The sequence below is a fragment of the Lupinus angustifolius genome, chromosome LG06 (assembly GCF_001865875.1).
Source record: "Lupinus angustifolius cultivar Tanjil chromosome LG06, LupAngTanjil_v1.0, whole genome shotgun sequence".
Classification (NCBI taxonomy): Eukaryota; Viridiplantae; Streptophyta; class Magnoliopsida; order Fabales; family Fabaceae; genus Lupinus; species Lupinus angustifolius.
This window is the reverse complement of record NC_032014.1, coordinates 18,627,501-18,633,831: the sequence shown is the minus strand read 5'-3', so window position 1 is coordinate 18,633,831 and position 6,331 is coordinate 18,627,501.

The following is a 6,331-nucleotide window of genomic DNA, read 5'->3' as shown; positions in this document are numbered from 1 at the left end:
TTACACCTCTTTCAAGATTCAATTGTAGTATAGTATAGGGTTATGTCGAACCACAAGGAATTTCCTAATAGAATAGATCATATCAACATGTCAATGCATAAATAATGAGTTAAACATATTTTGATTTTGATTTGAATTGAATTTCATATAAACAATTAACAAGAAACATAAACTAAATATTAACAAATTCTTGAGGAGACAAGATCATTTTGAATAAGGAAAATATTTCTCAACTTCTTATGAATTTGAACTACTTAGACAAGTTCTTATGTTTTACTTTGATTACCTCCAAATACCAAGTTCTAAAATCCTCCTTTAGTGTATGTCCTAAAATGGTAGAATGATGATCACTTATATTCACTACTAAACAATAGTACGTCCACAAAGAGAATAGGTTGTCACATCCAAATCTTGGCTACTCTAATATTGAAGTAGTAATAAATATAAGATCTTAAGAAAAGTATGCTTAACTTGACAAATAAACTAAGTAGTACAACTACTTCTTAGTTTATTTGTTAAGTGTTTGAGACAAGTAATTATGACTTGAAATCTATTTTTAGGTGATCAATCTAAAAATAGCATTAAGAATTTCTCAAACAAATAAAATTAACCAAAGCACCAACTTGAATGATTAAAATCCAAACTTTTAGAATATAAGAAGAAGTAGAAATACATAACCATATTCAAAAGGAATTGTTAGGAGCATGAGCCATCCATCCAAGGAGTGGATGATTTGAGTTCCAAATGAGATTACAAATTTTATTTTTGCATCTCATTTGCCTTCTACTTTTTCTCCTCTTGAATTATAAACTAATATTTCAAAACTTACTTAAATAAAGTTCCTATGAACTAAGAACAACAAGAGAGAACTTCAGGGAAGAATTTCTAGGAAAGATGTGAATGGTATGTGAGATATGATATGATATGATGTCATCTTTCAAATGAAATGTGCCTCTATTTATAGAAGTTTCCCTAGAGCCGCTGAGCTGCTTGTTAGCACCGCTCAGCAGTTGACCAAAATGGGTTTGGACACTTGATAAAGCAGCTTTGTCACCTCCTTATGCTTGACTCACCAAAGCTAGTTGTGAGCTATGGGACCAGCTATGGGACCAGCTATAGTGAGCTACTCTGAAAAGCCTATGGTGGGCTACTTGAATTGATGTCATTGCTGACTTATGGTTTGCTTGATGGCTAAGTCAAGTCTAGGTGCACACCGCTTAGCACATCCGTTGCACTGCTAAGCTGCTTGTTTAGCAGCTTTGACCGTGCTGACTGGGATGTGGCCTAGTGCTTGCTGATCTGGGCAGGAGTCTGGTTCACTGCTGAGCTGCATGGTTGCACTGCTGAGCTGCTTGTTGAGCAGCTTGGGCGTGTGCCAAGCTCGTGTCTGATCGTGTCAAGCTTGAGTTCTGACCTTGTCAGGATTAGTTTGGTGCTAGGCTGGACGACCAAGTAGGTTCGCTCAGCAGCGTGCTTGAGCAGCTTGGTCCAGGTCAGGCTGGTGTCCAGGTCAGCTTAGCGTGGCTTGGTCCACGCTCAGCTGCTTGCTTGAGCACCTTGATTTTGACTTCTTTTTCTCTTTTACCATGAGTGTTTTTTCTCTTCTTTTCTTCTTTCGAAATCCTACAAAGTACATAAAAAAGAAATACAAACACAAATATACAAGATTGTGATTTTTTATACAAAAAATATTGTTTTAAGTTAGGTTTTCTCAATTATGCTTATGATAAGTGCTATAAAAGTGTATGAAATTTAGGTATGTTTGACACTTATCAAACTCCCCCTAACTTAAAACTTTGTTTTTCCTCAAACAAAATGTGAAACCTATCCGAAATCAATTTGGCTAAAGATAATAATGATCAACATGATTTCAAATGTTTATAAGCATATCAAAAATAGATTTCAATGAGATTTTTCATAATTTGTGAATTTTGATACATAATGCTTCAAACAAGAAATAAATGCTTTTGTTTATCAAAATTGTGTAACAATTTACCTAAGCAAATATTTTTCTAACCAAAAAGTGTTCTTTGCACACAAGTTCAAAATTGGAACTTTTATGAAGGGCAAGTGTTTCACTCAACTTTTCAATCATTTGTTTGAAGAAATTTGAACTTGTTCTTTGTCTCACATATTCTCTTAAATTGCATAAATAATCAAAAATCACTGAGGTCTTTATTTTGGTTGTAATGAGGCTTGGTTTGGATAAAGGTTTTTCTAGATTTTCAAGGCTAAGTTAAAAAGAGAGCATTTTTGAAAATTTTCTCAATGGAACACTTTACTCTTCTTTTTTTCCATTATTTTTCTCAACCTCTGTAACTTTTGAACCTTGGCTTCTATTTTTCTCAATCTGTTTTTGTTTCTGTTTTTTCATTTTTAAAGAGATTGAGTTTTTCTTTCTTTTAAGAAGCAAAGTCCACCAATTCCCCCCCCCCAACTCAATCCTTTCAAACTATTCTTTAAAATTTAATGCTCTCTTAGAACATTTTTTCAATTCGGTTTCAAGGGATAGTTTGAAAATTTTATTTCATTTGTTGGCTCAAAGGGGCTTATCAAAGGATGATCCTAATTGGGTTTGGACTTTTTGGCCTTTGGTTCAACTAATAAAAGAACATGCCTTGATCATTTCTTATCATTTTTATGCAATTAAGAGATTTAAAGTCTTAAACAAGTTTAATTAGACAAATAAAATGTTGAGATTATCTCATGTGTTTGGCTCACTCCCTCACTTGGTTTGGATTCCTACTTTTTGATTTAAAAAAATGTTTGCAAAGATCTTGTTACATAAAATTGAATTTTTCAATTTGCAAAAATTCCAAGTTATGACATTATATGATTTTTTTCACAAAAGTTTAGCATGTATCTCATTTTGCTCAATCAAAGTTTAATTTAAAGTATGATTAACATTTTATAATCATGTGATCATGTTTCAAAAAATTTTGTTTAGCCATTTTGTTTTCGGTTTTGAATTTTTTAAGTTTTTGAACAAACAAATTTACTTTTTACATATTTACACAATCTAAACAAGATTTTTTTATAAATTACATCAAGTTATTTTCTCCCCTTTTTGAATGAAGGCTTGTCCTCAAGCCTTAAAAAATTGTGGGACTTACTTGATGTGATTTAAAAATTGCTTTGTTTTCTAAAAATATGATAAAAAACACTATTAATTTCAACTTGATAATAACATAAATTTAAAGCATAATAGAAAATGACATAAAGAAATGCAACATAATATGAAAATTGAAATTTTTAGGGAAAGAGAAAACCGGAAAAGCTTTTCTTATTCTTTATCATCTTCCTTCTATTCTTCTACACTTGTGTCTTGGGACCTCCTCTCGGGCCACTTGGTCTTTGCCACAAATTCTTCATAAGATCCTCCCTTGAAATTGTGCTTCTTCCCAAAAATACTATGCAAACTTTTATAAATGCCCTTAATCCCACGACAGCATGCCTTTTGTTGGAAGTTTTGCATTTGTTGTTCCCTTATTATGGAATCTACTTTAGAACTCATGGTCCTCCCAAGGCCACTTGGGTGCTTTGAGCTTAAGTCACCAAACTTCTTTCTAAGCTCGGTTCAAGCTTGTGAGAGAGTTTTCTCTTTGCAATTGTTGGTGACATAAACAACATTGATTTCGGATTTGAGGGCCATCATTTCTTTGTAGGGTCCAGACACATTTTGAAATTTGAATAGGTCAGTGATAAATATGGAAGAATAATTGAAGGGATACTTTTGTTAATGCAATCCCAAATAGCATATGAGATTACTGCATCAATGTCTATGGAGTCTTCATCATAGATGGAGCTAATGAGTTTTTCTTTAGGAAGAGGAAGATCTGAAACATGTGATGAAGGCCATATGTTAGAAAGTATGAAGTTTTCCCATATTTGGATTTGTTGAGTCATGCAAAATTTGAAAATGGGCCCATACATGTTGAGCTCCAAATCTTCCAAACATAAGCTTTTCCTCACATATTATTCTTCATGACTTTCTTCTTCACCCATGTAGGATGCGTTGAGCTTCATTTGGTAGTCACATAAGTCATGCTCCTCACTTGGTGGATTCCATGGGTTACCCAAGTACTCATTGATTACGTGCTTGTTGTAGAAAACTTGGGTCCCATTCACCCATGTGTAATGATTTCTCCTTGCCTCACTTGATGTGATGGAGTTGGAAAAAAATTGCTTTACAACATCCAAAGAAAACATTTTCTTTAGTTGAATTTTTTTTTGCCAACCATATCTTTCCACCACAAAAAGAAAACCTCCAAAGTCATCCTCACTCGAGTTGATAATTGTTTCTAAAGTGATTCATTCTTGAGTGTGATTTATTTGAATTTTTCTTTAGCATCATTGGAGACAAACTTGGAGTTCTTGTCTTCCCTTGCAACTTCCTTTTCTCTCCTTGGTGAACTCCTGGAATTCCTAAGAAAAGTCCACAATACACAAAAACTCTCAAAAAAGTTAGAAAATGAAAATGTGCATGAGTTATATAGACATTTCATAAATTAAGCCTCTTACACATTTTATTTGAAGAAGATTAAGTAACAAAAATGAAGATTTACAAAAGATAATAACTAAGAAGGAAAACTTACATGATGAAGCTAAAAGAAAACTTTGAACTTGAGAGAAATTTTTTTTATGCTTAAAGTGATTTTGAAAAATTGCCTTGGTGCTTTGTGATTCAAGAATAGGTGTTTATATAGGGGTTGGAAGTCTCTGGTCAAGGATTTTCGGTCAAAAATTAAGAAAAATTCCTCTTTTGATGGATTTTGGGTTCCAAGGCACATGGCCTGACAGACATACGCTGAGCGCATGGTCCCCCACGCTGAGCGGTGGGTCAGTGGTTCAGGCTTGACCAAGTTATGAGCCTTGACCATGACCTTTCTATGTTTTGGACCCCTTTTTGAATTTTCAGTTTTGTGCACTTGGCCCATTAACCCATTTTTGTAAAAAAAAATTCTCTTGTTCTAAACAATTATTTTCCGAGTTTGATCCCTAAAAAAAATTGAAAAAAGAAAGAAGTTAATACTTTCAAAAAATAGAATAAAGACAAAATGTAGGAAAGGGAAATAACATATTATATATCAAAAGGGAGTAGGTTGCCTCCCAGCAAGCGCTTCTTTAATGTCATTAGCTTGACATTGGGTACCAAAAAAACTTGATTCCTTCTACTACCCAGATGAGCCGGATTCACCCCTCAGGATTGCATTACCATGTTCTCTAGGATTTACTTCTGTATTAGCTGAAAATATTGATTTCTGATTTTCAGCTAATTGTTTGGCCAGCTGCCCAATTTGTATCTCCATGTTCCTTAGAGATGCATCAGTATTCTTTTGATTTGACATGGTCATTTGCATAAACTGGTTTAGAGTATCTTCCAGTTTGATGCTCTTATCCTAGGTCAGGTGTTGAAATTGATTATTCTGGGGGTAGAAGGGTTGTTTCTGAGGAAGATCTTGCTTCCAAGACTGATTTCTTTGAAATTGATTATTACCTCCTTGAGGGTAAGTATTTTGAAAATTCTGCCTTGGGGAATTTCCCACAAAATGCACTTCCTCAATTTGGCGGGTCATGGAATCATGATCCTCACTACAACTGTCACACCGATAAATTTGCTTCTTTGAGGTTTCCTGTAACTGTTTTGGAAAATCGTTGAGTTTTTGGGTCATCTCTTCCAGTTTTTGTTGAAGCAATTTATGTTGGGCAATACTGCATGAGCTGAGTTCAATTCAAGTATTCCACCTTGCCTAGGTGATGGTCTTCTTTGGTGCTGACTTTCTGATCTTTTAATGCCATGGATTCGATCATATCAATTGCTTCTTGCGGAGGTTTAACCATTAACTGTCCGCCTATAGTTGTGTTCAAGATCCATTTATGTTGCTGTTGAAGTCCATTGACAAAGATATGGATCTAAGTTTGAACATCGAACCCATGGTTAGGGCATTTTCTAAGCATGGATTTGAATCTGTCTCATGCCTTGCATAGACTCTCCCCAGAAGGTTGGATGAAAGTGGAGATAGCAGTTTTCAAGTCCATAAATTTTCATTGCGTAAAATATCTTGTCATAAATTTTTCCTCCACCATATTCCAGTTGTTTTGAATATGCTGTGGAAGATCGAGGAACCATTCTTTGGCTTTTCCTATAAGTGTTAACGAAAATAGCCTTAGAAAAATGGTCTCCTCCTCAGACTCGTAGATCCCAGCAGTACCAACCAACTCATAGAATTTTGTGAGGTGGTTGTACGGATCTTCACGATCTAATCCAGCAAAAGGGTTAGTGTACATAAGTTGCACTAACCCAATTTTCATTTTTGTTGGTCTTTGAGAG